The 24,785-nt window shown below is 52.2% G+C and overlaps 1 protein-coding gene across 9 annotated transcripts in view; it reads left to right on the top strand.

Moving 5' to 3' along the window:
* Positions 1-24,785, top strand: part of MEF2D (myocyte enhancer factor 2D) — a 115,572-nt gene that overhangs the window by 7,760 nt on the left and 83,027 nt on the right. The window contains exon 1 of one of the 9 annotated variants that reach the window (XM_090052865.1): positions 18,420-18,439. The exons of the other annotated variants lie outside the window; for them this stretch is intronic. The gene's annotated coding sequence lies outside the window, so the exon portion shown is untranslated. Of the gene's footprint in view, positions 1-18,419; positions 18,440-24,785 lie in introns of those variants that run through there. 9 annotated transcript variants of the gene reach the window in all.

Here is a 24,785-nt window from a genome sequence, read left to right as displayed (position 1 = left end):
AAGATCTCCCAGACCTCTCACCTCCCTCTCCTGGATGGCAGTTTCCTCTTTGTCCTGTCCTGTGTGAGAGCAATCGATGGGCATTCTGTATTGTCGGCGGTCCCTCAAAATCAAGGACGATGTCCGTCAGGCTTGATGGGTCCTCATGTGACTGAGGAGCCCGATTCTGGGCTCCTGATGCCACCCTGTAACACCCCTTTGTGTGAGCAAATCCCACTTTAGCAAATCCCACTTTTCTGCTGCGGACTAGTGGATGCCACCGCTTCCACCCTGTGTTGAATGTGTTAGGCAGATCTGGTCAGATGCTGTTTTATTCTTGGATGTAGACGGGGAAAGCGGGTGGCCTAAAACCTGGGGAACCCATGTTGAATTGGTGTCTGAATCATGCCATCTCCCTGCACTGGATTTTTGATGCTCCAAAGCAGACCTGGATCTGCCTGGCAGCTCTGCTGCTCTTTCAGCAGCTAAATAAGGGTGTATAAAAGCCCCTTGGCATGTCTTGTTAGGAGATATCAGGCCATGCTTGCACGGAGTCTGGTTCCCAGGGTATGGGTGAGATTTAGGCCTACTTTCCTTTCTAGGAGTCAAGTCCACTACCTCAAAACATGAGCTTGGCCTTCCCCAACCCTCACCCAGCCACCTTGCCTCCACCCTCGCAGCCATCTACATGGAAAGCTGTCTTTTCTCTACCCGCTGGTTCAAAAATATCCAGAGCCCCATCCAGGAGCCGCTGCCAAGACTCCTAGCGGAGTGTCGCTCCCGCGCTGCTTTGCAGAAATCTGTCGCCTTCGTCTCCAGCAGGGAAAGTGTGTGTGTGTGGGGGGGGTGTTTCTTGGAGCCCCTTGCTTTTTAAAATAGAATAGGAACAAATGGGCTTGCCTCTTGGCCCCCGTCACTGGGAGCTGGCGTATCTCTTCTTGTGCCCTTTGCTAACCGGCTGGCGTGACTCTCAGGGTGGGGCTCTGGATGAAATTTAGCTGGGAGTGTCTATGCTGGGAGCTTCACTGGCCGGCACCTGGGGTAGCCACTGTGTCGCTGGATCCGGGCTTGCTGGCACTGCATGGACTCAGCTACATGGCCTCTGATTCCTGAAACCTGGCAGGGTAAGTTTGCCACCTAAATGTGGTTCCTAGTCCTTTTTCCCTGGGCTGGTGGAGGGACAGAGAAGGGTCCATGCTGCAGGCTACCCCTGGGGCATGCTTCTCAGAGAGGCAGGGGTTGATTGTTCCTTCCTGACACCCCCTCTGTTGCAGTCCCAGCCGTGCATGGGTGCAGGAAGAGGTGCACAAGGAAGAGGATCTCTCAGAAGAAGTGCACAAACCTGTGGGAGGCATTGGGCAGCAGGGAATCGGGCCCTGAGCACAGAGTGGTGCTGGGTGGGGGGAGGGAGGGAAGCCAGGCACCTATGCCAAGCCCCTCTGCTCTGGGTGCGTGCACCGTGGCTGCTGATCCCATTGGAGTTGGGGATGGGGGGGCTGTCTTCTCCAAGCCGTCATTATTTTGGGTGGCTCAGACTTAAAAGGAACATTATCCTTGCTAAAACATAAGCCGAGCCTCCTACATGTTACGGTACAGCAGCTCCAAGCTGGCACGGCCAGCGGGTGGGAGAATGGAGCGCGCAAGCTGATTGCTCCCTCTTCTCCATCCTTCCTCATGTTCCCCCCCTCCCGCCCCCCGTATCTGACTCCCGGGAGTGGGATGTGAGTCACTGGGTGCAGGTGGGTTTGAGGGGGAGGTGTGAGATGGCAGTGGCCAGGTGGGGATCTCTGGGCCTGGGGGATGGAATAGCCCCTTGGGATGACCCCTCCATGCTGCCTGCTAAGAGGGAAGAGGGGGATGTGTGTGTGTGTGCCCCACTGACTCAAGCTGGACCCTAAGGGCATAATGCATTTTGTGGTGGCATGAGGGACTGGAAGCACCTCTCTTTGCCATCTAGAGCCACATCTACTCCCCTATGAGCTACTCATATCTGACCTTTCACTTCCCTGCCTGCCCCCAGCACAGACAGTGTCCCAGCAGAGAGGGGGTAGGGCTGACGTGGGAATCCTGTGGCCACTGCCCGGTGCCCCGCAGTCTTGAGCTTGGCTCAAACATCGTGAGATTTACAATGCGTCCCAAAGACATGTCCCTTCTAGCTTTGAAACCTTGGGGATTTGTAGCTTTGCAAGACCAGAGGGGGCCCTGGATCCCAGGCTTGTAACCCTCTGGGCCTTAAGTTTCCTTTTCCTTTTTCCCCAAAACACAAGCAGCAATTTTCTTGTGCTCACGGGACTCTGGGAAATGGGGATTGAGGAGAAACGGCCATTCTCCTGGCCTTGCAGCTGAATTGAAAGACCTGGACCTCGCATTCCTTCAGAAAGCCCCAGGGGACTGTCTGGTATTAATGGCTGAGATATTAAAAGCTATCTCAGTTTCAGGGGGGGATATTTTTTTGTGGGGGTGGGGAAATGAGAGAAGGACCCCGAGGCATTTGAAGATGCCAGAGGGGGTTACATTTAAAACCAAGGATAGAAGGCAGCAGTGTAAGCGTTGTAGAGTTCAGGAGCTTAGCAGAGTTGCAAAGAATGGGAGAGGCATCTGCATAAGGAGCCAAGCAAGAGTTCCGCAAGAGTTGTCCAAGGGCTTGGCACCCTCGTGCTTCTGGGCATGCCCCAGCTTCAAACAGCTGGGGGTCAGGAAGGAACTTCCCTTTGGGGCGGGGAAGGTTTTTCCTCTCCCTGCGCTCTGTGAAAAAGGCAATGGAACATCAGTTCCTCTGCTTTTGATGTGTAGCAGGTCCCTGGCGAGGTGAGGAGGGTGCTTTGCATGTGTTCTTAATGTGACGCTATATGTGTACTGATTTGCAGTGGCTTTTTGTTATGCAAATGCTGCTTACAGATGTTTCTGAGCAGAGGCAGCAGCTCAGGACACTCCTAAAAGTGATGCTGGTGCCTCAGTGGCCATCAGCTCCCAGGCTGGCGCCAGGTGCTGCCTTCCCCCGCACTGATCGAAGTCCTAGGCCCTTGCCACTCTTGTAAATAGGTGTCTCTCGTTTGCTGCCCCTGGGGTCCTGTGCTCAACCATCCGTTCCCAGGTGCCGCATGTCAGACCAGAGGCCTCTTTTCTCCCCTCGTGCCTGTTGCAAGGGCACGTGGGCGGGGTGGCTTGGGTTGGGGGAGTTTGCAGCATCCCAGGGGCTTTCTGGCTTCCTCCAGGGCTCAGTGAAGGCGTGGGGGCAGCCAGTGAACAGGGCAAAGGACACGTGTGACTTTTGAAGCAAGGTCACGGGCCGTTAGGCTGTGTTTACGATGGGTCTCATTTTTTACGTGGATACCAAACTGCTGTTCTGCCTGACACCCGTGCGCCTCCACCCAGTCACGGTGGTGGGAACTGCCTTAGCTCGAGCTCACATGACCTGTGCAGGGTGCGTTGGTGCCCAGGGTGCATCATTGCCCGAACTCTGTGCTTCAATGGCTGGGGCACGTGGGCCTGAATTACACTGGCCTGTCTCCTACGTGGATAAAGAGAAGGCTGCAGCATTGTCTGGCAGATAGGCTGTGGGGTCCTAAGCTGTGGGGTGACAAGGGGCATCGGTTTGAACTGGTAGTGTCCACGGAGGCTATTGTCTGGTGCAGCTTTGCATGTGAAACCAGCTGCCCCCTGGTGTATCCACTGTTTCCCCCCAACTTTTAAAGGATTTTGATATTCAGCTTCCCTTAATTACAGTGCAGGCTCAATCCTCCAGTGCATTCCAGTGGCTGCGGGTGTCTTGTCTACAGCAAGGCTTCTGCTGCCCTGATATCTGTTTATGCCTTGGGGTCTTCCTGTCTTGCCTGGGGGCTAGTCTAGTCTGTGACCCTCCTTGCAGCAGTAAGAGGTGGGTGGATCCCGGGCTGTTCCCCCCCTGGAGGGACTGGTTCAGGGATTCTGCGCATGTTTCTTTCCACCTCTTGCTAAAGCAAAGATCCTTTATTAGGTGCAGCCTCACAGCCCAGGGCCTGGTCCCTGCCCCAAAGAGGTACCTGATCAAGTGGAGCAGGAAAAGAAGTATTACAGGCTGACATGCTAACGTCCAAGGAGCCTGCGGGCCTGACCGATGCCTTCACACCAAAGCCACCACCTGTCTTATGTGGCTTAAACCAAAAGCTGATGCAGGTCTTCTTTTTCCCACCCCCTGCTCTGGAGTCTCTACTGCTGAAATTATAGCATCCCAGGCATCTCCATGGCAACGCACAGGGATGGATTTAAAAAAATGAACCAAAAAAAAAAAAAGAGCCTGTAGGATTATGACTTCACGGAGGGATCAAGTTGGAGCTGAATCTGGGTCACGGTGGGAGGATGCTTTTCCTCCCCTGTATCTTCCGTAATTCCTAATGCCATCTTGGCAGCACGGGAGGCTCTTGTCAAGGGACAGGGGCAGGGATATTCAGCCCATAGATTGTGCTTTCAAAGCTGAGCTCATTCACCTTTCCCACCATGCGGTGAGGCTGGGATTGGCAGGGGTGGGAGGATGAATTTGCACATGTTCATCCATGCATTCATACACATGCACATGCGTGTGTGTGTGTGTACATGTGAGTGGCCATGGAGGCAGAGCTTTTCAGCTGTGTGTCATGGACCCTGTGCAACCAGGGGGTTTTCTTCCACTTGGGAAACAGGGAGCTGAGCTCTTCTGGCACGAAGAGGTCAGCTGCTGAAGAGCTCAGCTGCTGAAGGGGACCTGTAGGGTCAGGGGGCAGCTCCGAACCAGTGCCCTGGCCTGCTGCCTCCTAGCCCAGCTCTGCAGCCGTTGCATCCATTCTCCTGAGCCACCGCCCTATGTTTTAGGCTATTTTGACAAACATGGAAACACCCTCCCTGGGGTGCGTGAATGAGGTGCATGAATGAGAGCTTGTTCCACTCTCTAGGCATAAACCCCGGGAAAAAACATACTGAGTAAGCTCCATATTCCCACCAGAAACCTTGGATCTTTACACAAAACTCCTCCCGTGCCGGTGGGCTTGGCCAGTCACAGAGCGCTTTTTTGTCTTGGCCTTCGCAGTTTGTGCATGGCAAGTTTTTTTTTTTTTTTTTTTTTTTTTCCCCCTTGTCCCCCAAAATAAACATTTTTTTTTTCCACACCCCCAGAGCCGCTGCCGATTGTGGCAGGAAGCCCAGACTCAGTAAGAACGTGGCAGCATCCAGCCTGGGTTTTCAGTCCTTGGGGGATAGAAAGGGAGGGGCATTATATTTTTTGTAGAGATTTATAGACTTTCCCACCAGCAGGGACCAGCAGATTGCCGGACCAGGCAGCCCACTTCCTCAGTAAGTTTCCAATACTGATTTTTTTTTTCATTGCTCTTTTGCTTCTTTTATTTTAAACCTTCGGCTGCTTCTGTCCATAGACTTCTATTGTGAAACAAGATACAAGATGGGAAAACCGTGTCCCCCCAGGTATTGGCAGGCATGACAAGATGAGAATCTTCCACATGGATGTCTTGAACGACCTGGGCTGGGCACATCACCTTGGTGGTCAGCTTTGGGGGAGAGTAAGAGGGGGTTATGGGGTCCTGATGATATAGCTATGTCTGTGCTGTCTTTGCTACTCTAACATAACCCACATGGGATTTCTGGGCCTTGAGCTCCCTATCTATACGAGTCACAGATCCACCTGGCCTTCAAATCTCTTAGATCTCCTAGTGGGAACTCCAGATTTCTCCTAGTGGGAACTCCAGATTTCCTTGTGTGACCTCCAAAATACCGGAGGCCATCAAGTTCCCCCTACTTGCCTTCAACAACTTGCGCTGGACAGAGGCTGCTGTTCCAGAAAGCCGCTTGGCTTTTCTCATCAAGGTATGACAGATCTGCCATTTCCCTTGGTAGTCAGTAAAAATTGCTCCTGATTGTAAATGGGGGCTGTGATTAGGGCCATGGCCCTGGAGTACAGCGATATGGCTCATCAGGCCTTGTGGCCACTGCTCTCAGGGCTGCCTTTGCTGTGTGTTTCTCTGCATGACCCTGAGTTTCTTTGGCGTTGAGCTCTGAATTCTCCAAATTTGCTGCACTGCTCTTTTCTCAGCTATTGCAGGCGGGGGGGATTTAAGGCATGGGGCGATTCTAGCTCATTCTGGCTTTCAGATGGGGGTGAGGTTGTCTGTATCTGCTCATAAACTCAGCTTGCTTGGGGAAACCCGTGGAGTGTCCATCGGCGGTGGAGTCGCTGCCCTAAATGGATGAGGCAGGTGAGAGGTCATGTTCTCCTCCAAGCCGCCCTGGCTGAGGCTTGACACAGGGTGTCCCAAACTCACTTCCCCATCAAGGCTTCTAGTAGCATGGAAAGGCTTGGTATATGTCAGAGTAGAGAGGATGGGTGGGGTGCTACCTGTTCGCCTTGATGGCTAGAGGAGTGAGGCATCCAGAAGCAAGAGATGCCTCCTATTTTCATGGCGGCCTGGATTTTTTGATGATCGGAGCCTGCAGGTGATGTCACCTTCCCCCAAGAGCAGTATCCCCAACCAGCAAGGATGGGTTCTGGAGACCTTTAAAAACCCGGTCATCGACCCCGGGGCTCCAGAGAGTCAAACCCCCATCTCCAGCACAAACGCTACCCCTCTGTGAAGGGATAGCCACACACCCTGGAGCAGGGCGGCCCCATATTCCCAGCACTAGGAGGAGAGGTAGAGTCTGCCTTTTTTTTTTATTTTTCCTTTTGGATTTAAAAATAGCAACCACGTCTGCCAGGCAGCAATCCCTGGAGAGTGGATTCCAGCGGCAGGGGCTGGGGGGGCCATGCATTGAAAGGCTCTGTGTTTGGGAAGCTTGTTAGAGGGAAGCAGACCAGTCCCAGGTCCTGGCCAGTGCTTGCAGTAATGCCTGGGAAGTGCTGGGCAGGAGATGGAGGAGGAGCAGGGGTACTAGGGGAGCTCTCCTTGTTGGATGGGGTGCAGAGGCAGCCTGTATATATATCTTTTTTTTATCATCTTCTCTGCTGTTCGGTGAGAGGCATCAGCGTGACTGCAGCAGCAGGATGCAGCCGTGCTTGGAGCTGCCTGGGTGCCAATGAGAGGCTGTCCCTGCCCATAAGATCACAGACAAAGAGGAAGCAAGTGCCAGGAGCCGGGGAGGTGCAGTAACAGGGCTGTGGGTGTGCAAGGAGGCTTGAGACTCAAGTGTGAAGGACCCAGAAAATTAATTGCAGCATTAAAGTGATTTCAGGACATGACCCTGAATCCCATGGAGGAGTTTGGGGTGAATTGGTTGTTACTGCTATAGGCTTGATTTTTTTTTTTTTTTTTTTTGCCTCATGTTTTGAGTTCAGAGGTTGTAGTAGAGGCTGTGTAAAAGACACCATCATTGAGGTCATTATCTGGAGGGGCCATGGGGAGCAGTGATGGCATTACTACGCTTTACTGGCAAATGGGGAGCAGCAAGCCAGCAGCGGGTAGGAAGAGACTTGCATCCTTGTTGCTGGGGGTGCTGAATATTTTTAAAATGTGGGCTGGGGTTTGCTCTGGGGAGCTCTTCCCTCTCCCTCCATGAGCTGTGCCCACTCTTCACCCTGGCAGTGCTGGTCTGACTGCCTGGTGTTTGACAGGATGCAGTTGAAGTTCCTCGTGTTTTTGTTTTTTTCTCTTCTGCATCTGGTTTTCTCAAGATTTGCTTCGGGGACGCTCCATTCAGAGATGTCATGAGATAAGGGCGAGCGGCCTGCGAACCCAATTCCAACCAGCTCCTTATTTATACCTTTTTGTGCGTCACCAGTAAACAGCTGGATCCACTCCAAACATCTTCATTGGATTTGTTTTCTAGGCTCTGGCATGGATGTTTTTGTATTCCCTCCCGTCTCTCCGAACTGCCCCACCTTCCTTTCCAGGCCTCTGTTATTTCTGATTTTGTCGAAATTAGGTTCCTCTAAAAAGCTCCTCCTTCTAAGCTAATCACACGCCCGAGCTTCATATTATCAAATTCGGATAGTGAATGTCCCTAGTATCTAGCAGGATTTTATTTCCCCCTTGTAAACTGCCAGTGTCCAGATTCATACGATGACGTGAGAAGCTCAGCTTTCCTTTTCAAAGAGCCAGTTTCTTGCCTTTATGGTTGCAAACAATAGCTGGATCATATGGCCCCATTAGAGATCTCATGATTTCTTTTTGCAGATGGGGGACCTGGCTCATCAGTTTTGGATGTTTGGGGTGGGGGACATGCTTGTGAACTCTTTGAGGCTGGCACTGTGGCTTTTTTTTTTGTTTGTTTTATTTGTACAGCTTCCAGCACCCTGGGGCCAAAGGTCAGGGCCTGTGATTCAGACATGCTAGACATGACAGCAATGCAAATAAATTGTCTCAGTGCATGAAAGGTGCCTGATTTGAAGCCCCTTTTGGAGGTGCTGGATGGGAGGATACTTTGCAGCTCAGCCCTTGGAAACAGCCTCTGACAAGGGAGTTACGTTAAATCACAGCTGAGATAATCACAAGTGAGTGCAGGGGTGCAACTGTTGGGCTGGGGGGCTGGCAACTGGGGCTTCTCCCCTGCCAGTCAACCCCTATGGAAAATGTTTGACAACTAAACCTAGCCTTAATCTTTCTAAACTGCCTTTGACTAATCCTTTGTTAGGATCTGGTTGGGAGCTTGTTATCCAGTTAGGGGGGAGATGACGCCTGCCGTTAACACCTGCAGAATGAAGGTATCGGGCATATTCATTTGCGTTGGGGGGGGGTTGCGTTCACTTAGGTGATTTGGATGCTCTCCCCATCCTTTGTGGTAGTGGGTGTCTGAGATGGCTCCTGTGTGCCCCAAGGGACCAGAAATGGAACGGAAGTGTCCCTCCCCGCTCTGACTCTGAGCGACCAGACCTCTTCAGCCCAATGTTCGCAGGGGTGTTGAAAGCCTCCTGTGGATTTGCACTTTCCTTCAAGTTGGGAAGAATATTTATAAGGTGAGAGACGGGGTGTCTCGGTGGCGAGAGCGCTGGAGTAGGAGTCGGGACACCTGGGTTCTATTTGCAACTCTGTCTCTGCAAGTCACTTCTGTCTCCTTTGGCTTCCTTTGTCTGGCCCACCGAGGGGACAGACTCTGGGGGGACCAGCGCTGTCATTCGTGCTGTCTCTAAAGCTTGGAGAATGTGGGGGTCTGACCCGTGTTAAGCTAACCCGAGGTAAAAGGCAGCTGAGACTTTATGTGCTTAACTAGTTGGGGGGAGAACTGAGAAGCTGTCTTGCTGGCCTAGTCTGTGTGATAGTGACAGCTGCCTTTTTGCTCAGACTAAGGTTTTAGCCTGGGTGTATTAACCCCGATTAGCTGGAGACAAGCCTTAAAGCCCTTGTGCACTACAAGAAGGATCTACAGACCAGTCCCCTCCTTGAAGGCCCTTCCCTCCTCCCTGAGTGAGAATCACTTGCCTCTCGGATGTTTTTCCACTGAGATGAAGTTTGCCGATGGGCGAAAGGGCTGGCTAGCTGCTGGTTGCCAACTTGAGGCTGGATCAGGCCATCTTAGATGCTGCTGGAGAGGGGACCTAGTCTGGATGATGAATTCAGGCTCTCAAGGGGCATTGGATCTGACATGCAGAGCTGGGGTGGAGAGCTCGCAAACACCATCACATGGGCTGACAGCACTTGTAGAGTAAAAGGCTCTTTTATGCCATGCCAGCAAATAAAGGGACCTTCATGTCTGGGGTCGTCAGACCCTGGCTGGCTGTGGGATGTCTTCTCTAGGGCTAAATGAATGCCCTTCCTGCTTTGAATAGCAGCCATAAAGCCCTCTTCATCGGAGGATTTTGGAAGCCTGGCCTGAGAGGGGATCAGCATCTCAATCCTCATGTTGCAGCTTGGGGAAACTGAGGCATGGAGGCTAAGTGTGAGGTTGCATGGCAGAACAGAGCCCCAGGGCTCTAGTCTCAATCTTGTCACCCCCTGGCTGGTGACAGATCACTAGTTGGGCCCTGGAAACTTGTGGGATCATCTGAAAAAAGACACATTTGTGAGGCTGATAGAGGCCCTTGCCCCAAACGGAATTCTTTCTGCTTGCCTTTCATGGCTGCTTCTTCCAAGCCTTTCTTTGTAGTTACAAAAGCTATAAACTTATTTTCTTCTAAAGAATAACCTGGCTTTTTGCATTGTCATGCAACTTCAGGAGATGGGGCTGCCCATAAAGCACTCACCGCTGTGAGACTCCTGTTCAAAGCACAGGAATTGGCCACTTGGGCTCACCTGTCTCTTTGCAGCTGGAGTGTCATTTGTTCTGGGAGAAACCATTTCATCGTGATCATTCCGACATCCATGGCCCTTCTCCTGGGACAAACCCTGAAAAAATTCACGGGATAAGAAGTGCCAACAGGTTATCTTGGGATATGGCAAAGTGCATCTGTCCAGTTATCCTGGGATTGTGTCAGTGAATCAAGAGCAGAAAAGCGGCTGTGTATTCAGCCATTTACTAAACCCTGATGAGAAGGGTGATGTGTGTGCCTGACAATCCTGGGATATTTCTGCTCTGGGGTAAACCCTGGTACAATAAGTCCAGGGATTAAATGCAATACTTGTTCCTAGCCTGATGGGTACAAAATGACAGCCTGGCTGTTCTTTTCTTCCACAATGGCTTTACGCAGCTCTGATGGTACCAAGGTGCTGGGGAGCAATCCCAGTTCTTGTTGGGTATCAAAGCCACCTTTGCAGATCTGAGAATCAGGGCCCAGAGGCAGGAGAAGCAGCCCCTTATTCTGGGCTTGGGCATCTCCTGTCATCCCTCTCCTCTGCAATGCTTTTTGTGCCTCCAGGCTGGGAGAACCGAGGGCTGTGCCTCTGCTTCGTGTGCACGTGAAGGCAGTCCTTTTCGACTGCATCTTGTCTCTTTTCCTCTTCCATAATTAACCCTGGCTCTCTGCCACCATATACTGTACAATCCTGGAAAGAGGTCATGGCTCCTTCTGAAATTCCTGGGAACGGAGCTTTCCTGGGAAAGCCAGTGGCGTGTTCGAGGAGAGAAGCGGGTGGATGCAGACTGCGTCCAGTAGGAACGGAGGGGACCCTGCCTGGAGAAGTTGCCCCCAATGTTTCTGGAAGGAGCCAATGAAAAAAAAGGCTGCAATCTGGTTTGGTCTGTCAGAGAGGCTGAAATCCCCACCCGCTTTCAGCTGGCCCTGAATGCCGGAGGAGGGAGTGGCTCCGTCTGCGTAGCTCTCGCACCCTAGCGTGAATTGTTGGCTGCACTGGGTTTATTTTGTTTCTGGCCTCTGATTTTGGGGGAGTGGAAACTGGCATCATCAGCACAGGGTTGATTCTTATTGGCACTGAGGCATCTGTGCATGGTGGAGGGGATTTAGAAGCTTTTTATGCCTGCTTTGTGATGGCAGAGACAAGGGCCATCAAGTCCAGTGGGTGGCCCACACGGCTACTGTTGTGCTAGATTACTCTTTGCACCACTCCAGCAGTGTGTCCTAGTGGCTAGAACACTGGACTAGACCCTGGCAGATGGTGATCGTAGTTCCCACCCTGACCCCCTGCAACCCACTTCCTCTTTGTGGGTCTCAGTTTCCCCACCTGTAAAATGGGTATGACGACCTAGTAAGGCTCTTGGAGATTCACAGTGACAAATGCCAGATATGAAGCAGAGTCATGTGATACAGAGCAGGTGTCACTGCAATTTTATGCCTGTTCAGCTCCTAACGTTGTGTAGGACTTCACCCAAAGCCAGAATCAGGTCATGACTGGAATCCAGGGGCTGACATGGGTAAGGTCCGATCTGCAGGGATCAGTGAAGCTTATGGCCTGATGCTTATTACTGCAAAGGCTTCGACGCACCTGGTAGAAGTGTGATTTCTAACTGCCCCCCCTCTAAGTAGAAGCCCACAGTAAGACAGTGCTTCTACAAGCATCTGCCTCAGCCATGAGAGCCGTTCCCCTGTATGCTGTAAAGAGGCAGCTTTGCCTATATACCTCCTCACTACCTGTATAATGTACAGGTATCCCTATCCTGGTGAAAACCCAGCTCACAAGGTGTGATTCTTTTTAATCTGATGCATTTAATCAGTGCTAACCAGATGCTCTTCATATTTAAATCAGGTTCATTTAAGTTCAGCTTAAGTCGATTCAGCATAAGCGAACCCAAAATAAGCCACTCTTTTCACCAAAATAGAAACGTCCCTGGAGGGATTTGCATCAGTTTAACTAACTACAACAGTCTAAAATCACACCTGAAGTTAAATCTGTGCTGCTTTCTCATTCAGCAGGAGATTAAGTAGGAGTCCACATCACTGTGTTGATTTAAAAATCACCCGCCCCTGACACGTGGCCGAATGAATCTTTCACCTGCCTTGGAAGGGGATTGGACATCCGCAGTGATGATTTAATGATTGCTGTTTCTGACCCAGTGTGAAACAGAGCTAAGGTTGCACTGGTTTTGCTCTCTCTGTATTACTACAGAATCACACAGGGGTACTGGTTGCAATAGGAACAGCTGTTACCAGTAGCATTTCATATCACTACATCTGTGACATCTGTCTGTGCTCTTAATGACTTCATTTTGGTTGTAAAACAGTGTAAGGTGCATTAAGCAAGTATGTGTTTGGATTTATATAGACTTTTCTTTGCCGAGCATAATGGGGTATGTGTGCGCACACATGTGTATACTTGTGTGTATGCATGTCCACGTATGCATGGAGGTTTTTCTTTGCCAAACTGGCCTAAAACCACCAGCACTTCTGTAAGAGCAAAACTGTTCACACCAGAGCATTCGCCTCTTTAAATAGTTCAGCAGACCCTGAACTGCTGAACTTTTAATGGGAACTTCTTATGGGGGGAGGGAGAGGCGAGTGAAAAAATCTAAGACTTTTGAAGCTCATGGCAGGGGCAAAGGAGAGGAAGTCCGTTTCTTCACTCCCCACTCTTCTCCTCCCCTGAGTTTGCCCAATCAAACACTCAAAGCAAAAGAGCATTTATTTTTAAAACCTAAAACTCCCTCCAAACCCCCCACAGCCCACCCCAAAATAAGTTCCCCTCTTTAAAAAGTTTCCAAAAGATTCTGGTTTGTTTTTCATATAACCGTAATTCTGATAAGAAAGCTGGGATAAAAATAAGGAGGCGGAGGAGGGCAGGAATACAGGGCAGAGCTGAGATTCATTTTGGCCCCATGGTGCTCGGTGCTGTATGGTCCTTCTCTCCTTGCTCCAAGGGGTTCCTGGTCTGAAGTGGCAAAGCTGAGGCCCATTTTTCAGGGGCCAGAGAGACTTTGATCCTTCTCTGACCTGCACCATGTGGCATTCTGTAAAGGAGAGGGCGCCAAGCAGGAAGACATTTCTTATACGATGCTGGCAACACGTGACTTGACTCACGTTCCTGCCTTTGGTTACCTAAGGCTGTGACTGCAGATTAGGGCTGTGCGAAACAGCACTGTTTCGTTTCAAGTTCCATTTACTGGGACAGTGTTCTGTTTCGAGTGTTGTTTCATTTTGAAAGCACTGTTCCGTTTCGTTTCATCACAACTTTTTTGCTGTTTTGATGCTGTTTCAACATTTCGCCCATAGGCTTTAATGGGGAAGCACAAAACTGCCTATAACTTTCATTTTTTTGGCAGCTCTGGATGAAAACAGCAGGGATGGTAGCCCCTTCTGAGAGCATGAAGCCTGCCAAGTTTCAAGGAGTTAGGTGCAGGGGTTTCTGGGAAAATGTACCTCAAAGTCTTGAAAGCAAAACTTGTGTCACGTGTGTGTGTTAAGGCACAGTGGGGTGACAACTGCAGGCATAGTAGCCCCTGCTGAGGGCATGAAGCCTGTCAGGTTTCAAGGAGATAGGTGCAGGGGTTTCTGGGAAACTGCACCTCAGGGTGCTGACAAGCAAAACTCATGATGTGTGACTGTGTGTGTTAAGGCGCACCCTTACTGATGCCCCAATAAGGTCTACTCCGCCTCCCCTACAGCCTCAGTCTGGTCCCTCACTTTAACTTAGTAAGCAGCACAGTAGCACCAGCAGCATCTCAGGCAGCCAAACAGTCACAGTCAATGTCCGAGCTGTCCTTTCCCCCCTCTCTCTCCTTATTTTCTGTTTCCCTGCAGACAAGCCCAGCTTCAGCTTTGAAACGCAAAACATTTTGACTGCCCTCATTTCATTTCGAGGTAGTTTCGAAGCCCTCTGTTTTGTTTCGATTGCACTGTTTCGATCTCAAAACAAGTCGAAACAGCCAGCGAAATTTTGCACAGCCCTACTGCAGATCTCCTGACTTCCCGTGCATTGCCTTTGCCCTGGGGCTATCTGTGGACGCACCTCTTTATTTTCTTGCTGCAAATCTGTCTTTGAAATCCCCCACCTTGTGGCAGAGACCCTCGGTTTTTGTGCCGCTCTGCCCTGCCAGCCCTGGCGTGACGCGGGGGACGCGGCTGTTTTTCCTGTTGCATGGAAAGTGTCGTGGTGATTCAGAGGGGGCTGGCGAGGTGACAGCGCATTTGCTTCTGAAGTATGGCCCGTACATAGCAACTGTCTCACCCCTCAAGCATCTCCGAGATTTGTTTTGGCCTTGATTTGCCAGTAACTCCTTGTGGCCTGGGTGCCGGGCGTGGCTGAGGATGAATCGCCAGCTTAGGTGGCTCTGGGCTTCCCTGCCTGTTGCTTCATGACAGCCGGGAAGTGACATGCGACACGTTCGTGGGAGCAGGAGAGCTGTAGACTTGGCGGTCTGGGTCCAGCGAATGTGTTTGTTTGGTTTCCATGGGGCAAGGACAAGGCTAGTGCCTAGTTCCAGTGCCAGAGGAGGTGAGGGCCCAATAGCATGTCCTGGGGAAGTGGCAGTGCAGGCAGCTGACTCACACGGAAGGAAGGTGACATGCACCTGCAGCCTCGGTCTTCCCTCTCCGCCCATCTCGAGGTGAGGTGTGGCCCGGCTGGCCGCCCTTCACCTGATGGCAGCGGAATTTGAACCAGGTTTGTCGCTCTGCCCAGCTCAGCCCCCTCCTAGCGTCTGCCTGTCCGGCTGTGTGCAGGGCTGCGTGTCTGGCAGGCTGGAGGAGGGATGACTTTATCTCATGCCAGCGGGTGATCGAGTTACTGGCCCTGACAGAGCTGGTTCCCAGGTGACTCCAAATCCCTGCTTCTGGGCGGCTGCAGGGAGATCACGTCCTGATAGCAGCCTGCCTGGCTTCCTCTGCCTGTTGCTCCAGGCCCTGTCAGTGCCGGCTGTAGCTTGTAGCGTTGCGGGAGGCAGCCCTGAAAGCAAATGCCTTTGTTCCTTGCTGGTGTCCTTGAAAGGAGAGAGGGCAGCTATGAGGTAACTAGTGCTCTCCTCTCTGTAGTTCAGGCCTACAGCCTTGTTCCTGCTACCCCAGGCCTCCTCGCTGGGGCAGCAGTGGGGATGAAGAGGGAGGTAGGGCACTGAGCTGGAGGTTTGGAAACCTTTGTTTTGTTTCTGGCTCTCTTCCATGGGCAGGTTGCTCCCTGGCTCTGTGCCCCTGTCCCACACCGGCGGCGGCAGTGGTTTTTTTTTTTTTTTTTTTTTTAACCTGCCAGCTCTTGGCATTTGCTCTACCTCTATGCAGCGCCTGGCACTCCACTGCCTCTAGCTGCCACCGTGATCCATTTCCGTCATGGGCACGTTCACACAGTTCCTGTCGCTTTTGTGTCTGACTAATTAAACACCTCTAGGCTCTTCAAGCTTGCGCCCAGGGATGGATTTCCATAGCAGGCAGCAGCAGTGGGTTGTTATCCTGTAATCAGAGCAGCAGCCAGGAGATGCGTTGCACTGAGCCTGTGTGTGACATTGAATAGCAGCTTTGAATTGTGTATGTAACTGATTAACGCTGCTCTTGGCTACCACTAAAGTTTGTGCCTGCAGATGGGGAGTGGTTGGCATGTGGTCACACTGGTAGTGGCTGAGGCTGGTGCATGGATATCTTCCAGGTGCTGGTTGTGATGTAGACTCTGCTGCCCCTGTATGTGGCTATGACCAGTGGGACATCCCAGCATGCATTGCTTCCCACACCTGCAGGTGCCTTTCTCTTTGCACATCTGCACCCCAAATGAAGTATTAGGGCATCACCACTGAGACTTTCCCAGAATACACCAGTTGGGCAATGCCCACACACACATACACACGGTAATGCCCAGCCAATACAGACTGGTTTGCTATGAAGGGTTTTCATCGTGCTCAAGAATCAGGCCCAGTGTGTAGGATCGGGGCCATAGAGGAGGGTTGTGAGCATGGGCACGCGTCCTCACTGTGCTGTTGCAGCTGCGCTAGCATGAACGCCAGGATTATATAACACCATAGCCTCCCTGGCGGGTAGTGACCAGAGGCCTTTAAATCATTAATGCCCTCTGAGCTTTGCAGTGGCCGGGGGCTGGTGGTAAGTAGGTCAGACGATTAGCTAAGAAAACAAGGAGGCGGCTCCTTGGTTTGTATGGGAAGATGGGCATTGCTTCTCTAGCTACTCGCCTCAGAAATGGATGGCATTCAGAGCCAGGCAGGGACCTTGTCATCCTGGCAGCTGGTGGATTTCTGTCCTGTGGATTTCGAGTTTGCAGGGGCAGCTCCAAAACATTCCCCAGGTTTGGGGTTCAAGGTTAGCCAGGCAGCCACATCCAGAGCTGTGGGGAGAAACTTTTAACATGGCCGGGGCTTGGGGAGGATAAATGAAGGTCATTGTGGCCGGGCTGTCTCTTAAGCGTGCTGTGTTGTGGAAGCATTGCCTGTCACCCTCTATAAAACAGGCCCCTGGATCTAAGCAGCACCACTAGGTAGCATGAGATGGGCAATACAGGGGCGGACTGGGGGTCAGGAGACTTGATGCCTTTTTTTGGCTTTGACACCTACTTTGAGCAACTCTGTACCTTCCTCTGTGCCTTTGTTTTCCCTCCCATCCTGGCATCCACCTCCTGTCTTGATCTGTAGGTTCCCTGGGGAAGACGCCACGCTGTTCTGTCTGTGTACCACCCCATGGGGCCCTGGTCTCAGTTGCTAGCCTGTCGGCACTGCCATCGTATTGGTCACCCTTCTGGATAAGCCTAATGTAAATTCACCTTCCCTTCCTTTCCTTGGCTACTGCTCCCCTTCCTTATGGGGAAAGCAGGTGTGATGTATATTCTGGTCCAGTCACTGCAAAACCCAGGCTTTGGTAAACTGAGACAGGCAATGAGTCTGGCTCCTTCCCATTTTCATTCGAGGGAAGGGGCTTTGAGTCTGAAAGCCTCTGAGGGATAGTCCAGCAGCCAGGAGGAGAGACCTACATCTGGTTTCACAGACTGGATCAGCCGCTTTAAAGAATGAGCAAGAGAGAAGAGGCTGGTCCGGTGTTTCATAGCAGAGGGTGGGGGAGCTGGAAATCGGGATGCCTGGTTTCTCTTGGAGGCTCATCATCCTGGTAAATCGTTTTGTTTCTGTTAGTTTTTGGTAAAACGGGTGGCAGTAATACTGGGCTCACTGGGATGGGAGGGTTAATCACTGTTGGGGAGGTGCCTTGAGGCCTTTGGCTGTAGAAACCCTGCCAGAAGGAGGGCCTGGTAATTTGGTGTCCTGCATCACCCGCACACATCTGGTACAGCAGGACTGCCTGAGCCAGCAGGGGGCACCAGGGATTGTTGTTACCAGCTTCCGTGGCAGTGTGAAAACCCCAGGGCTGGGTTTCCAGTGCCCAGTGTTGGCATGGACACTGGTGCAAAGACTTGGCACAACAGCATGGCAATGTTGGAGAGGGTCACCTTTCCAAGAAACTCAGCCTAGGAGTTTTCCTTGCTCTGTGTATTTAGTGTTTAGGCTGCTGAGTGTCCCAGGCACTAGCGGCACTTCCTTTTTCTGTGCCTCAGTTTCCTCCCTCCCTTGCAGAGAGGAGGGGAAGGATGCAGGACTGAACTCTCCCCAGAGCCTGCCCCATGCCCTGCAGATCCAGGTGCGTCATCTGCAGATCCTCTGCTGTAGCTCCTTTGGTTCACCCACGCTTCATATGTTTGCATTTCGGCTGCTTCCAGATAGGGAGGGAAGAGGGGTTGCTTTTCTCTGGTCTGCAGGTGTTGGGGGGGTAGGGGTGGGAAGGGTTAAATGTTTCTACTGCACCCAGATGTGGTGCTAAAGGGGAAATAAGGCCTGTTCCAGATGTGGGGAGTGTTGCAGATGTGCATGGGAATGTAGTAATAGTACACTCCCCCCGAGGTTGTACTCCTCGACAGTCCGCAGCACGGCATGAGGACCTGGCTTGTCTGGCTCCAGGGCTCCATGCCGAATCCCTGTCCCTCCCACCCGCATTGCTGCTCCCCCGCACTGCTGCCACCCTCCACCCCTCCAGCATCCATACAGCTGTCAGTTTCACTTCTGTCTCTCCCCAGGCAAGGAGGAAGTTGGCCAGTGAGAGCGAAACTTGGCGGCTGTAACGGTCACACACACAGCCCCATGTTTGCCCCTGCTCATCCCCCAGGCCTGGCATGGCTTAGAGCTGCTGTCGCAACACCTGCAAGGCCTCAGCGGCTGTCGGGCATCTCTCCCCTGCCGTCCTCGGGAATCAGGCTTCTTGGTGAGGGGCTCCCCTATCTCCTGCCATCATCCCACGCGGCCGCAGAAAAAGGTTTGGAGGTCCCGTCCCTGTAGCTAGCCTGTCTTTGCAGCCCCCATGGTCTCTCCTTGGTCCCCTGTGATGCCATGCTGTGCCAGCCCCTCACCATCTGGGGTGCCTTTGCTCTCACAGCCCTCATTGGAAAGAGGTGTGATGGGCAGGGAGTTTAAGGTAGTGGTGTTAGACCTCGGTGGACTTGAGGGGAGCTCAGAAAATGCCACCGCTGAGCTTCCACTCAGCTTTTTGGTTCTGGAAAAATACTACAGCCGTTCTTGTGTTGCAAAAAGCTGTAAAAGGGCACAGATGCCTTGATGGTTTGAATGCTCTGGATTCCTCTTTGAAACGTCTGGGCTTGTCTGGTGCTTCCTATAGAGGTGTTTGCACACCTAACCGTGCTGCTGTTGTCTAGCACCTTTAAAAGGATCTTGTGCCCCTCCCAGGGTGCTTTGTTCTTGAGACCCTGCTTGAGAATCAGGGCTCTGAGGCACAGAGGGCTGTGTTTTTATAGGTATAGAGGTGCCATGTTTTTACAGGTACTGAGGCGCCCCATTGCAATCCTGCACTGCAACTGGTACGAGTTCAGCAGGGCTGCCCCCACGTGCCTAGGTAGCTATGTTGGAGGTCAGTCTGACTCTGTCTTGCCCTTCCTAGTCTCTAATTGTTCTTACTATGCAGAGGATAGAGGTTGCCTGGGCTCACCTGTTTCTTTGTAATTCAGAGCCCCCATGCTTCGGTTTGTGGGGGCTGCTCTTTATTCGCACCTCTGGCAGCAAGGCCCACGGCATCCGGTGGCACGTGGTAGCCATCTCTTCCCCTTTCCAAGATGGCCCTCGTGTCCTTCACCCCCCCGCTTTCTTTCTTCATCTCAGTAACGATCTCATGGGAGTGCGGGTGGCCCGAAACCTGTCTTTTTCTGCAGTGAGATGGACGTCTCAGGCCTTCCTGCCCCCGTCACGTGATGGGGTGATCTCTTGTGGGTTTTTCCTCCTCCACATCTACTGGTGGGAGGCCAAAGAAAGCAGAGATGCGAAAGACGCGCTGGGCCAAACCGAGAGCTGGGGAAGCCCTCATTGACCAGTGCAAGCTGTGGGTGGCTTGGACCCCTCAAACAGCAGCTTGGTTGCATTGAATGTAAGGGGGAACAAGGTCCAGGCTTTCTCCTCTGGCATGGGCCCCGCGTTGATGCTTGGCCCTGATGTGATGGAAAGCAGGGTGAGGTAACTGGAGATGGGGCAGGAGCCAAATGTTTGCTAGGGCATGGGGAAGTTTGGACCAGCGTCCAAATGTTGTGGTCCGGACCCGTTGCTAGAGGAAACTCAAAAAAGGGAAGGGGAGCTTGTGGTAATGCCTCCCTTCCCCCTCTGCAATCTGGACCTGGCTCTCTGCTGCATTTGATAGAGGAGGAAGGAGCCTTGGCATGGCTGGAGATGGGGGGAGGGGGGGTCCCCTCTGGGCTGACCACCCTCCACTGACTCTTCATCTAGCCCCTGCTATTGGGGTGAGAGCAGGGGGTTGCCAGAAAAAAATTGCATGATGTGGTCCATTGCTTCCCAGGGCCCAGCCAGGGCTGGACATCTAAAGCTGCTGGAGGTCGCTCTGAATTACACCAGAAACCCAGCAGGCATCAGAGCGTGGAGAGCACAGAGGATGCTTATTTCTTCCCCAAGGACAGAGATAAGCCGCCTTGTCTCCATATGTGGCTTTCCAGGAGCTGCCTTCTCTGGACAGGGCTGTGTAACTGTGGGCTGGCCAGGGTGGGGGTTATCCTTTGCATCAGCAGCTTTTTTGGCTCGTGATGGATCTCATTATGGGGCTGGGCTTCACTGGACTGAAAAACCTGGGAGGTATTAAAATTCGATCTCCATGGGCACATCACCTCCTGGGGGCTGATCTGTCAGAGACCATCAAATGAAAGGAAAGGCTGGGTGGTTAGTGACTCGGTTGAGGTCTGCATCTCTGGTTCTCTTCTATTCATCCCAAATTATAGGAAAGAAACGTAAGGCCCATCACTGGCCTGTTTGTATTCTGCACTCAGGGTTGCACCAAAATAAGGTGCAAGAATCGGGACCCTAACTGGAATACAAAACCACGTGGAGAGCAGGCTTTGAATTCTGTTCCTGGTTTTGTGGTTGGAGCGGAGGAGGGTGGGGTCACAACCAGGACTCCTGGGTTTTCGTTGGGAGCGAGCTTTCCCGAGCCTCTGCGGCTTGTGGGCTCTGGAGGCAGTGAGGCTTCTCTCCATCAGTGCGGGGGTATCTTGGGGAAAACTCCTGGGCAAGGATGCAAATCATACCTGACTGTGGGGGGCTTGGACTTGGGTTCTTCACCAACCTCACTTTTGTCCCCCACATTTTTTATGGATCTACCTTGGGGCAAGTGATGTCTCCAGGCTTTTATCTGGAGGCTCCTGAGCCTCTGGTAACGCCATCTGCATAGCCGGGGCCGCGGGATGGCCACATCACTTTAGTTTCTGAGACAGAACATTGTCCGCTGGCTCAGCACTTTATTTCTGTATTTATTTATTTATTTATTTTGCAACAGTTTTCTACAAAGACTTTTCTCCCCCTCCCCTTGTTTCTTCTCTTTTCCCCTTTCTTTCCCCTTGGATCTGCTTTCAAATTCGTTTGCTGCACAAGAAGCAACAAAACAAAAGCCCCCCCCCCATGCAAATCTGTCCTTTTCAGGGTTTTTTGTGGGGGGAGTTTTGGGGGGTGGTGAGGGAAGGGGGAAATACAATGCATTTTACAGGTGGGTGAGTGTGGGAGCTCTCAGCTAAATCCTCTGTGGCTGACACTTGTTCTTAGCTGTGCTGATCACCACCCCCTGGGCCTAAGCAATGTCATTTTGAACGGTGTTAGTCTAGATCGGTGGTTTTCAGCCTGGGGGTCTGCAAACTATGTCAGAGGGGTCCAGAAAGGATGACTATGATCAGTCCAAAGTATGTGAATACCCACACTTACAGTTCAGAGGGCTCCATACCTCCATTCACAATTTTTTAGGGGTCTGTAAATGGAAAAAAAAGGTTGACCAACAGTGGTCTAGATCAATAGTTCCCCCCCACCTTTTTAGACTTAAGGCACCTCTGGATACACTTGGAAAACAGCAGCTTTTCATTTTTATTCTTTTCTGTAGGCAAAAAAAAAAAAATAATAATAGAGCAGCTTTTCAGTTGCAAGAAACTCAGAAAGAGCACAGCTATGGATTTCTGTTGGAAATCTCAGGGCTTATCTTGTGAATCCTTTGGTAAAGTGAGGCCATGCTGACGTTTTTGGGGCACCCTTGAAAGGATCTCAAGACATCCCACCCTGCTGCGGCCCCTGAGTAGAGAATCCCTGGTCTAGCCCAAATGTTCAGGCTGGCCTTGTCTTGGCTTGGCCACTGGGTGACCTTTAGAGCTATCCCAAAATCCGTTGCTGCTGGGACCTGCGCCAGGAATGGCAGGATTAATACCCAGAAGGCCTCGCAATGGAAACTGTTCTGCAAAGAGCGGGTGTGGATGCATGGCGAGCCGGCGGCTGAGGAACTGAGCTGCCTGGGCTTAAAATTGCTCCTTCCCCCCGATCAGAAGGGAAAGAGTTTACACCAGCTTTGCCATGGGGTAAAGGACTCCACAAAGGCTGGGGTGATACAGGATTGGGCCTGGCTTGCATTGCCTTTCCGAGGCCCAGTGCTTCCAGCCCACATCCTGACTAGTGCTCTGTGCACCCCTGCTAAAGTGAGGTGGCTGGAGAGGTAACCGGTCCTCCCCCACCCTGTTGGAAGAAGGCAGCTGCATAAGCTGATTAGCTGCTGGGTTCTCTAGTGCTGTCAGGATGAATTAGGAAGGGTGCTTAGGGCCTGATCCTGAACCCACAGGCACCAGAGGCTGTCTCCTTGCTGAGATTGCTGAGCTTTGGATCAGGCGGGCCCCCTCCAGGGCCCTAAGACCCATCCCTGCCAGGTGACAACAACCTGCAAGTAATCCAGGGTCAGCAAGAGCTTTCCAGCTGTCACTGTCGCTGTGTGTGGCTGGGAGCAGAGGAAATGGAGCCATGGTCCGAGAGCATGGGAGAATCGCCAGTGGCTGGTCACAGTGTAGGGGCCATGACACATGCGTGAGCAACCTGTTGGGTAATGTTGCCTACATACTCCAGCTTGGCTCTGCTGAGGCTCTACTCCCAAATTCCCATTCTCCTTCCCACCTTGCATCCCCCAGGTCCTTTCGGGGGCTAGGAAACCTGATCAGGAGCTTCTGTTTCCCCTGGACTCCTCCACAGTCCCCATATCTCAGATCGCTGCTGTATGGCTCAGGGGGCTTTTTGGCAGATTTGCCACAAATTAGCCTCGCAGCCTACCCCCGTACTACTCTGATCCCTCCCCCCCTCCCTGCCCTGTGCCCCCTGCCCGATCTGGTGCTCTGCATTTTGCTCCATGCCCTGTGCTCCCTGCTTGCTCTGTTGCTTTGCTTTCCGCTGGTCTGCTTTCTGCTCCTTGCCTGCTCTGCTGCTCTACTTCCTACTCCCTGACCTGTGACCTCTGCCCAATCTGCTACTCGGCTTTCTGTCCCCTGCCCTATCTGCCATGTGTCATGCAGGCCAGTCCCATGCTCCCCAGACAGCATTGCTTCTCCCTGGGCCTGTCTGCTAGATTAGGGCTAGACTGGTGCAGTTCAAGCTGGCTGCGACCTCTCCCCTCCACACTGCATTCCTCAGAGCTGCTGTGCCACCCCCGGGGCTGCCATCTCGGCACCTCGTGCTGGGAGCTGTACGTGCTCATGGTCAATGGCAGTCCTTGTCCCAAAGTGCCTGCAGCTGACAAGCTCTAGCAGGTGGTTGAAAAAAACAAGCGTCTGTGTAGGGGGAAGGGAACAAAAGGAACAACATTTTAGCCCAGCCTTGCTGGGCGTTTCTGCTTCAAGTCCCTCGGTGCCAATCATCACAGCTGGCTGCTATCGGGGGGCTGGGATTCCCAGCAGCAGTGGTGAGGAGACGGCTGTTCCCTGCACTGAGATGCCATGGTGGTAGCAAACGCTGTTTTTGCCGCGGGTTTGACGGTCCCCAGTAAACAAGAGCTGAGGTTTCTGCAGGGGCTGGTAGGCTGCAGAGAGGAAGTGAGCTAGCAGCAAGGGCACTGGGGGAGGCCTGTTTATGCAGGGAGGTTTAATTCAGATTCAGGTGGGGGCATGCATTTAAAGAGGCTGTCCCTGGTGAATTCCCTGCGGGGATGAGCTTGTTCCTGAACGAGAGCTTTTGTACAGGGAGATTCATTAGGAATCATTATTTCTTGTTAAATTCATGCTCCACCTTAATTCGTATGGATTGCCCTTAATTTGGATTAAAGAATTGGAAGAGAAGCTCTTCATCTTCCCCGGTGGATGCCCTTTTTAGAGCATCTAGACGGGGGCTGAATGAGGACTAGGTCTTCTGGAGTAACTCTTCATGTAGACAAGTTGAGAGCTACTTGTTTTATAGAGCAAGTCCTCACGTGCAAGATCCCTGTTGGCCTGTACTTGGTCTGGTTTTATACTTGCGGTGTGGAAGATGGCAGCCCCTACCCTGTCCTGCTCCTGGCTTGGAAGGAGTCTGCTTCACAGACTCATAGAGAATGAGGGTTGGAAGGGACCTCAGAAGGTCACATCTAGTCCAACCCCTGCTCAAAGCAGGACCAGCCCCAACTACATCATCCCAGCCAAGGCTGTGTGGAGCCGGGGCTTAAATACCTCCAAGGATGGAGAGTCCACAACCTCTTTGGGTAATCTGTTCCAGTGCTTTACTACCTTCCTAGTGAGAGAGTTTTTCCTAGTATCTAACCTCAACTTCCCTTGCTGCAGCTTTCCAAGGAGGTGCCTGGGGTGCAGTGATGCATTTGTGAAGTTGCCTGTCTGCTGAGAGCCCCCTGGATGGGCTGTGAAGATGCTCATAGATGGGGCAGGACAGGGAGTGCGGGGGCAGGGGTGGGGAGGAGACCGCAGTTAAGGCTCAGCAGAGCTGAGCAAACCCTGTGCAGTGACCTGAACCACACATTCACACATCCTCCACCCACAACATACATCACAGGCCTTGGTCTCTGGCCCCCATCCCCCCTGTAGCCCTGGGTGCTGGTGAGGTGCCCGCTACACTCAGCACAGGCATGCTCAGACCAATGACTTTTCAGCTGGGGTCTGTAAGTGCCAGAGGACTTATTTGCAAATGCCCTGTTGCCTCCACTAAGATCTGTGTGCCCAGCATGGTTGTTGGTCTTATGCCATAGCAGGCAGAGGTCACAGCTGACAGCAGCAGCCGGTTTAGCTAGAGGCTGTATGAACACACAAGAGGAGACAGCCCCTGCT

Source organism: Crocodylus siamensis, chromosome 6 (genome assembly GCF_052110815.1).
Source record: "Crocodylus siamensis isolate JL-2025a chromosome 6, ASM5211081v1, whole genome shotgun sequence".
NCBI classification, from domain to species: Eukaryota; Metazoa; Chordata; order Crocodylia; family Crocodylidae; genus Crocodylus; species Crocodylus siamensis.
The sequence above is the reverse complement of the archived record's forward strand: the minus strand, read 5'-3'. Positions and strand labels throughout refer to the sequence as shown.